We start from the raw sequence: 10077 nt of genomic DNA, 5'->3' as shown, positions 1-10077 counted from the left end.
ATGCTGAGAACGAAAGTTATGGCGAGTTGGGGAATAAAGCAAGTTTAAGCCATATGTCCGAAAATGATTGACACGTATTTAAACTGCAAGAAACACGCGTGGTAGTTTGTTCATCTTAATTCCCTTTACCATTAGAACGCGTCAAAGATGACCGGCATAATTGGTTCCGTCGTCACATCGATCTCGAATGAAACTTTGATGAGTTGCGCCTTCACATAGAACAAAGGACGTTTAAGCCACAAGTTCGAAATTCATGTTAGAGGATTGACAATCATCTACATTATAACAACTACGTGCGGCACTGTGCAAAACGGAGATTCCTGTAACGGGGAAGTAAGTCGGAGTGCAATGGAAAGTCATCTGCTATTCACATATTAAGTGCACAGGCATCGCAGAGCATTACCGCAACTAGATCAAACCGAACAGCATACAGGATGACATAGAGCCAGTACGGCATTATTAAGCCAAAACTCTGACGCTCTTGTCGTTACTCTCATAACTCCCCCTACAAAAAAATAAAATATAGAAAATACATGAATATAATAATAATAATAATAACAAAAAAAAAAACACTAAGCAGGCCGCGGATCGAACCACGGCCCTCGAAAGCTATAACCAAAATCGTCACCAGTGGGCCAACACCGCCCGTTCCTGACACCTTCAGGAATGAAGATACAGACCTTAGCAGGCCACACTGAGCTTGTCAACTCTTCTTTTGTCGTGGGAACAACATTGGAGCGGCCCACAGTTGCACACAAAGTTGCAAAGCGTAAGAGACAACTTCACCTTTCATGTCTGACATGGGCATTTTCTGCAGAATCCATTGTTTTGGCCAAGTACGAGAAAAATAGCACACCAATGCATTCTGCCACGAAGCCAACACGGCGAAAATAAGTCCTCCAGGAACAAAACTGTAACGCTCTTGCGCTTCCATTCCACTTGTACGCCATCGAAAGGCCTCTCACAACAACACCCATGTCTGGGCATTTCTTTCTAAAGCTCAGGGTCAACAGATATTCTAACAAAACCAGATGGAATGCATTGCTTCAATGGAGGGCAGCGAGTACGCCGGTCAAGCCAACTTTAAGAAGCTGTGTCCCGCACTTCTGGGAATGCTTTGAGAAGCTATTATCAGTGTGTGCAATATAATTACGTGAACATGCACTGTTGTCTTGGGAGATGTTGTTAAAACCAAAAGGCAATCGGCGATAAACAAAAAGTATAGTGCTAAAATTTTCTCAAATACGCTAACACAAACGAATTCACCGAACAGCGACATCTTAATAATTAATATGACAAGAGATAACGCTTCAAAATTCGTGTTCCACCCGTGTGCGCATAATGTACCAACTATGCTCTCAAAATTATATTTAACTCAAGAAATTAGGTTAAAAGCAGTTACTAAATCTAAATAAGCAGAGAAAAGTTCAACTGACGCGTAAAGGTACCTTCCCTGCTATACACCTCTGCAATGCGGAGAAGCCACTTTGACTGTTTCCGAATTTTGGCATCTGGGCCAAGTTTGCCGTGCAAGGGAACCGTAGACGATTGAGTGACTCTGGCACTTCTTGTAAATGTTGAATCTAGAGGTACCCTACAACGCATATGCACGGGAATATTACAGCGCATCATACATTACCAGAGATATTAAACGATGAAATCGTTTCCTGCGTGAAAATCCCCATACCTCCCATGTATTCACGGTCCGAAAAGCGGGATGTCTGGGGAACCAAAGGTATTTCATGTATAACGATATTTTTCGTTTGTATAAGCTTAGAATAGATGTCTCAACGTGTATTCTCGGGAATATTACGATACCTTGGATAGAGCAGCTGCTACAGCACTTTTCTATTGTCTTGGCGGCAAGTTTCACTCAATGGTCGCGAGAGGGCGCAAGGCGTCGCTGTCCACGAAAGCTGGGAATGGAGTAATATCTCTTTCGAGTAATAAACACGTGCTAAACATGGTCCACCTTCAAATACAATATTAGCACAACACTTTCAAGCGCTACCGAGGTAATATGGGATGGCGAAGTACTGACAGGCGATTTTAGCTAACCGTGTCCCCAACAGTACATTTAGTCGCACGTATATATATAAAAAAGTGCGATTTTGTATTAACGCTGCACCTATTATGAAAGAGAACTATTGAACAAGAACTTGTAAATAGAATTACGAAGCGTAGAAGTACAATATTACACCTATTACACCAGTACCTAAATATCTGCAGGTAGTTCTTACCTCGTTTAAGCCTACTATAACGTTTCATCCTTGTTCCTATCCAACGACATCGGCACCATTCTGGGCCATGTAGCGAGCGCCGTTGTGGCAAGCAAGTAAACTAAGTTTTCTATGGGAGCATCGCCAAGCTTTCAGGACTGTGTACATGTTGACGTAGCAGCGATCAACAGATCGACCACATCCGTTCACTCTGCAGTGAAGTTACCCATGTCCAAGTGGAAGAGAAGCAAGGTTAAAGGCTGAAACTTAGTAAACCCACAAGTATTTTATTCCCCCCATTCCACCAAGCACTGGGGTAGAGTATCGCCTGTTGCGATGAAACTCCCCACTCTCCAAGGCCGAAAATAAAGTTGTTGTTGTTGTTATGGCAAAAGCCAAAAAGCATGACCTCACGTTCGAAGGGCCTACACGCGAAGAAAAAAAAAGAGAGAGAGAACGAATGAAAGAGAAGGCTAGTTCCATCTCAAATCGAACAATCCGGTACACTTGATGTCTCGAATGAACGGGAAAAAAATATATGTTGAAGCCATCGGTGAGTTAGGAGAAATAAACGCTTTCCGAATTCTCTGCGCTGCGCGGTTCGGGAAATAGGAGAGGACGAAAAAACTGCCTCTCCTAAGGCGACGTCGTCGCGAGCGGGTTTGAGCGTTCGCTACAAGGCCATTTCTTCTCGCATTATAGAAATTTCTTGATCAGGCTTTAGACCACTTAAAGCACAATAGGATCCTGCGTTGGCAGTGCTGTGTCCGTTTTTGTTTGTCTACAAAAAAATATCAAAGTTGACTCAAAGTGCCGAAAAGCACCATATTCACTGCAACTTTGCGGACGATATACAAAACGGATAAGATTGAGCTTTATGCCGTTTAATTTTTCATTCATCTGGCTATCGAATGATGTATAATTTGTTGCTCTACTCTGCCAGGAACGTAAGCGATACCTCTTTAAGTAACACCATACCACCGAAAAATTACGAATTTCGGAAGCCTTTATCTAAAAAACCCCACCAAAAACTTGCCTCGAAAATTTTATATGTTGTAGGTAGTTCCTTAGACTATGCACAGAAGAAAAATCAAAAGTCGGACTTTATCGGTAGGCGCACTGTGAATTTTTTGCCAGCCCTATACACAGAGCACATTCAATCCGTGGCACCGTGTCCCGCGTGTTGAAAAATCGAATTTTCCAAAGGGGCTTTCAACTTCTATCTTCACATAAAAAGTATTTGCTATCATTTGAAACCGTTCTGAGCGCTTGCGTTCATAATAGTGTTGTAATCGCTGAATGTAGATTGTGGAGCAACCATATGTGCTCACCTTTTTTTTGCGGGATGGCACACATGCATTGCAAGTGCTAGGAGCCCGTGAAGAACAGAATGCCTTAGAATACTTTTGCGTCTTTATAAGAGGTATATTTGTCCACGGTGATCATATCGAAGCATATTTACAGTACACAGAATAGCAAGAACTTGACAGCGAAGAAGACAAGGTGACGAAGGTAAGAAGGGGGGGGGGGGGTAACGTAAGTTATGCAGAGCATTCCGGGTGGATGAGAGTGCTCGTGTCATGAACTGCTTTAGGCCGTTGTGGAAGCCATTTCCTTAATGTTACTTTTGATGGCAGGTTCTTGTCAGATTTTCTTTCAAATGTGGGCAACATTGCTGCGTGTTGTGATTCAGCCACCTTTGCTGTGAAGTACTTGAAGCAGCTTCTGCATAGCTGGCCCATTTCTGTTACGCCTTCGGCTTGATCTGGTGGAACCACAGTCTTTATGGCAGCTACGCCGATCTCCGAAGCAAAGCGAAAATATTTTGTCTATATCACTTTGTTCTTGTGTATGATGCTGTAGTCAGCGAAATCCATACGATCAGCACAGTACAACGAAGTGGCCATTGAGGTAGGTGACATACCAGGACGACACACTACAGTAATGCAGATGCCGTCGCACACTCTGTATAAGGGCACTCCTTGCACTTCTGTAGTTGAGAAGTGAGTGAAGCGTCGTCTGTGTGTAGGCGAAACTTTGCGCAAGGTGTCTTCAGTGAGTAAATGCGATCAGGACCTTCCCATGGTTGCAGCATGTCGAACCGAATAACATGTCGGACAGCGGCGCCAGTCGGGCTGTTTCGGCAAGGTTCACAAAAGGCACCATGAATTAGCCTTGAGTGTGTGCGTATGGCACTACACAACAACATTTTCCTGAGTGCAATTTCCCCCGTCCGAGGTCATAGGAAAGAAATGTTTCAAAGAATACTGGAAGTCACTGCGTCCCTCCTGCCATAATACGTACAGTAAATATGCTTGTTTAGAATAACCCTGAACAGATATGCCTCTTACAAAGATGTAAAATCATTCTGTTCTTCGCGGGCTCCCAGCACTTGCAATGCAAGTGCCGCAAAAAATGCGAGCACATCTGGTTGCTCCACAATCTAGATTCAGCGATTACACCATTGTTATGAACGCAAACGCTCAGAACCTTGAAAAGGAAACCTTGAAACCTCAGAATGGTTTCAAATGAAAGCAATTACTTTTTATATGAAGACAGAAGTTCAAAGTCCCTTTGGAAAATTCGATTTTGCAACACGCGGGACACGGTGCCTCCGCTTGAATGCGCTCCGCGTATAGGGCTGGCAAAAAATTCACAGTGCGCCTACCGATCAAGTCCGAATTTTGATTTTGCTTCTGTGCATAGTCTAAGGAACTACCTACAACATATAAAATTTTCGAGGTAAGTTTTTGGTGGGGTTTTTTAGATAAAGGCTTCCGAAGTTCGTCATTTTTCGGTGGTATGGTGCTACTAAAAGAGGTATCGCTTACGTTCCTTAAAGAGTAGAGCAACAAATTATACATCATTCGATAACCCTATGAATGACAAATTAAACCGCATAAAGCCCAGTCTTATTCGTTTTGTACATCGTCCGCAAAGCTGCAGTGAATATTGTGTTTTTCGGCACTTTGAGTCAACTTTGATATTTTTTTGCAGACAGATAAAAACCGGTACAGCACTGCTAACGAAGGATCCTATTGTGCCCTAAGTGGTCTAAAGCCAGATCAATAAATTACTATAATGCGAGAAGAAATGGCCTTGTAGCGAACGCTCAAACCCGCTCGCGACGACGTCGCCTTATGAGAGGCAGTTTTTTCCTCCTCTCCTATTTCCCGAACCGCGCAGCGCAAAGAATTCGGAAAGCGTTTATTTCTCCTAACTCACCGATGGCTTCAACATATATTTTTTTCCCGTTCATTCGAGACATCAAGTGTACCGGATTGTTCGATTTGAGATGGAACTAGCCAGAAGTGAATGTAAAAAAAAAAGAAAGAAGGAGAGAAAAACACATTCTACTTCATCGTCGTTCTCTGTGAAGACTGAGAGTTCTTTTTTTTTTTCTCACTTTTCGTAACACATGTCGGCCTAGGCTAGCGAGAACGACTGGTCGAGACGCGGGACGGGCGGCACAAAATACAACTCCACAAAGAAAGACACGAAAAAGGTGGCACGTTTTACTGTTGGTTATAGTAGGCATTCTAGCTCACCATGCTATTCGTACAGCGAACTAGAAGAGGCATATAGTGCAGCGAACGGAGGGGACTGCGCCTTCGGACGGCCGTCAGAGCAAGTAGCCAAACTTGCGATGACGCTGCTATCGCCAACGCAGCCGGGTCGCGGCCATACTTTGCAAAGCGTGTCGTCTGCGTCTCAACAACTTTGCGAATTGAGATTTTTGTTCTCGACTGTTCTGTTGAGAAGAACTAACTATAATTGTAATTAATTAATCGCAGTAATAATTGTATTCTTATTCTGCGCTTCCTTGTTACTACCTCGCGAGATTGAAAGTTCCCTTGCGAACCAAGATTGCGCACTGCTCTCGTAAACCGGAGAAACGTACACTAGCCAAATTTCAAACAATTCGGATTCCTCCGCAAACCTTGGAAAAGCCAGATCGCGAGTAAGAAGCAGAAAGCACGTATTTCGCGGATCCACGTGTAATTTTATGGCCCATGCCGGTGACGTGTGGCGATGGGTGGTAATATTGCGAAAGGGAGAGATAAAAATAAACTGGAGATGCGGGGCATCGATCCCCGTACCTCTCACATGCTAAGCGAGCGCTCTACCATCTGAGCTACATCCCCACCACGTTGAGTCATAATAGATTAAGGACAACAAGGGTAGCCAACGTCTGTGGTGACCCAGCTACCGACCTCACTCTCCGCTTTATCTGAAAAAACATGTCATTGATTCGCGGGTAGCGGAGCGGACAGTTTTAACCTGAGCACACAAGATCGAGCAGACGCCAGCTTCGTTGTCCGCTGGGTTTGAGAGTGGGTCGCTGCACGAGAGCGCTCGGCATACTATCTGGGGTGGTTACGTCATTTGGCGCACAGCGCAGCTATTTTAGGTGCAGCAGTTCTCGGCTGCCTACTCACGGTGGGCACCGGTTGTGTCTGTACCATAGAACTCTCATAATCACTAGAAACCAGGCCAGCGAAGGGGGGCATCTCAACATGTGAGCCACCACGATCGATACGTTAGGCCTAGCGTATTACGAACGGTGCCTCCTGCGTGTCCCGTACGCCGTTCTTTCATGTCGCAGCACAAGGTTTAAATTGTATGATACTCGTTCCTTACGGAATAAGACAAAATCCAAGCGCACACGTGAAGGCAGACAAAACAAAAGCACTTCGCACACGGCATGGCACACGGAGCCCAGCGGAAGCAAGCACGATTTGGATTGGATTGAACACCATGGCTCTGAACGCGCCTGGTCTTTACGCGTGGAAACGCTTGAAGGCTGGGAGAGGGTCTCGCCTCCGTACAACTCCTTTGCTCACCTCCGTTACTCTCTCCCTCCCAGCTTTTCTTCTAGCCTCTCTTTTTACGATTTCTATGGTCTGTACGGACACTGAGACTAAAGGCTGGTCCGCACTATTGCATTTTACTGCATTCGTCTGCGGCCGACGCAAGCCCCTTAGAAAGCGACGGACGCATAGGTTCGTAAGTAGTACTATTAGGGATAGAAACTACGGCAATGCGAAACGCCGGCAACCCCCGTCAGGGCAGCGCCACCGTCGCGTCGACTTTTTTTCGCAATTTTTTCCCGTGCGCGGCAGGAAGCGCTCGGGTAGAGGGCTGCTGTGGTGGGCGGCGCGTGTCCGGAGGGCTGCTCGCGCGTTTACCCTAATACATTTTACAGCCTGGGCCAACTTCTTTCGCCATTTTTTCAGCCTGGACCGACTTCATTCGTATTTTTACCCGCTACAACAGGTGTGCAGTAGACGATTTACATGCATGCATAGACATGCAAAGGATAGCCATACACAAAAGTACAAGTGAAAATATATTTATTAAAGCCAATGCTGTAATGTCAATCTGTGAACGGGAAAAATCTAGCCGCAAAACCTGAAGCAGAGTAAACACAATACACGTAATAAAGAATATACTTATTACAGATATGATGCTAGCATTGAAGGAGTACCACACATCATAAACAGTATTTTTTATTAGTGATATTTTCTTTTTTTTCTTTGTTTATTTATTATAGACACAACATGTTACATCAGTTGATTAGAGGCGGCCAAAAAGCGGCAATACTGCAGCTTGACGAGGGCACGCCCCTTCAATAACGTACAGCAGCATCACAACAATTGTGCAACTATATAAAGCAAACTAAAATAAAGCAAATCGCAAAACAAATCGCTAGCACTGCATCAATGTGAATTCACAATAACCGACATAACAAAACAAAAACTAGATAAATCTAACGAAATTAATCAGAAATAGAAGTTACAGAGATGACTCTGATGCAAGGCCTAGTAACAAAATAATAGTCGCAAGAGAAATTGCAAGTTGTCAGAATTCAAACATGGCTCTTAGAGTTGTAAATGATGTATTCGCAAGATCGATACCGTTCTTGATGTACTTATTAAGAATTGTTGCAATATTATTCTGTATCAATTGAGTACCGAAATTAGTACGCACGCGGGGTACATTCCAGTAGACTGCCTGGCGTGTCCTTTGGGTGAACTGTGACTGCAGGTTGAAAAGTGACAGTATTACTAAGTTGTTATTTTTTACGGCCGATATGTAGAACTTCAAAAGGAGGTATTCATAGTATTGATGAACTTTCATGATACGAAGTTGTGTAAATAATTCCGCAGTGTGATAGCCAGGTGGCACACCGGCAATCCCCCTCACTCTGCGCTTTTGTTGAAGATACAGGTGAAGATACAGATTTGATGTTATTTTGAGAGGTGGTGCTCCACACAAGATATTCACGCACGTTTTCAATTAAGCAGAAGGGGTAGCACATTTAATCAAAGAAGATATTTTTAATCAATATGATTACAATCAAAATTACAAATTTTATTATAAAAAGTTTCACATTATTATATGTGAGCACCATAGTGGAGTTTTAATTACAAAGTTCTGATAGGAGGCACGTAACTGCAAGCACAACAACTAATATTCCAATATGGCACATTTAATCAGATTCTTATGAAGTGATCGGTGGAGTTGGCGGAGGGCATTCATTTACTGTCATGCATTTTTCAACTTGGATCGACTTCTCTAGTGATTTTTTTTCCCAGCGCGCGGTGGGTGGTGCACGGGTGAGGGGCTCTCCGGGTGCTTACCAGCGGGTCGAAGGGCTGGGCGTGCCCTTATCGTTGCATATTTTTTCACACTGGGCCGACTTCTTTGGCGATTTTTTCGCCTGGGCCGACTTCGTTCATAAGTTTTTTCGATACATCAGCTGGGCGGTTTACATGCAAGTAGGGAGATGCGCACCAGCAACCCTACCAAGCGACGATGCCATCACACCTGGGCCAACTTCATTCACGATTTTTAGGCCTGGGCCGACTTCGATCTCAATTTCTTTTCAGCTGGTGCGTGAGTGGTTTACATGCAAGTAGAAGCATGCACACTGACAACACCTGGGCCGAATTCATTCACATTCTTTCACCCTGGGCCGACTTCGTTCACAATTTTTTGAGGTGGTGCGTGAGTGGTTTACATGCAAGTAGGGACAAGTGGGTGAGGGGCTGTCAGAGTGCCTACCAGCGAGCAGGAGGGCTGCGCGTGCCCTTATCATTTTGTATTTTTTCGCCTGGGCCGACTTCTTTGGCGATTTTTTAGCTTGGGCCGACTTCGCTCGCAATTTTTTTTCAATCGGTGCGTGAGTGGTTTACATGCAAGTAGGGACATGCGCACTGTCATCCCAGAGGGAGCGACGATACCGTCATACCTAGGCCGACTTCTTTCGCAATTTTTCTGACTGGGCTGACTTCTTTCATAATTTTTTCGCTACAACAACGGTTCGATAGGCGCAAGTAGGGGCGTACAGACTGACAACACTTGGGCTGAATTCATTCACATTTTTCACATTGGGCCGACTTCATTCGTAATTTTTTCCGCTACAACAGTTGCGCGGTGGACGGTTTACATGCAAGTATAGATATGCAAACGATAGCCATATACAAAAAAATACAAGATGAAATTTAGTAAAGCCAAATAGTGGCAGGAATTATGTTGTAATTCTGCGTGAAGAAGAAAAACCAAGCCCAAAAAGATGAAACGGAGGAAACGCAATACACATAATAAAAAATATGGGAAGCTAAGTTGAATATTCCAACACGACACAATTAATCAATTTCTTATGATGTGAATAGCACACATGCAAGGAAATAACGAGAAACACGGTCATCAGCTAATAGAGAGCCAAACCCATCATGTAAACAAGAGATACGTGCAAGGAAATAATGAGAAACACGATCAACGGCTAATAGAGAGCCAAACCAATGCACAATCCAACACGTAAACAAGAGGTACACAAAGGAAAAAAAATAAT

General features: G+C 44.0%; 1 non-coding gene across 1 annotated transcript; it reads right to left on the bottom strand.

The window, feature by feature from the left end:
• Nucleotides 1-6291: 6291 nt before the first annotated feature.
• Trnaa-agc (transfer RNA alanine (anticodon AGC)) lies at nucleotides 6292-6364 on the bottom strand. Its single transcript has one exon. It is a non-coding gene; the product is annotated as a tRNA-Ala (tRNA).
• Nucleotides 6365-10077: the final 3713 nt, after the last annotated feature.

Source organism: Ornithodoros turicata, chromosome 2 (genome assembly GCF_037126465.1).
Source record: "Ornithodoros turicata isolate Travis chromosome 2, ASM3712646v1, whole genome shotgun sequence".
Taxonomy (NCBI): domain Eukaryota; kingdom Metazoa; phylum Arthropoda; class Arachnida; order Ixodida; family Argasidae; genus Ornithodoros; species Ornithodoros turicata.
Note: the sequence above shows the minus strand (reverse complement) of the source record. Positions and strands in the feature narration are given on the sequence as shown.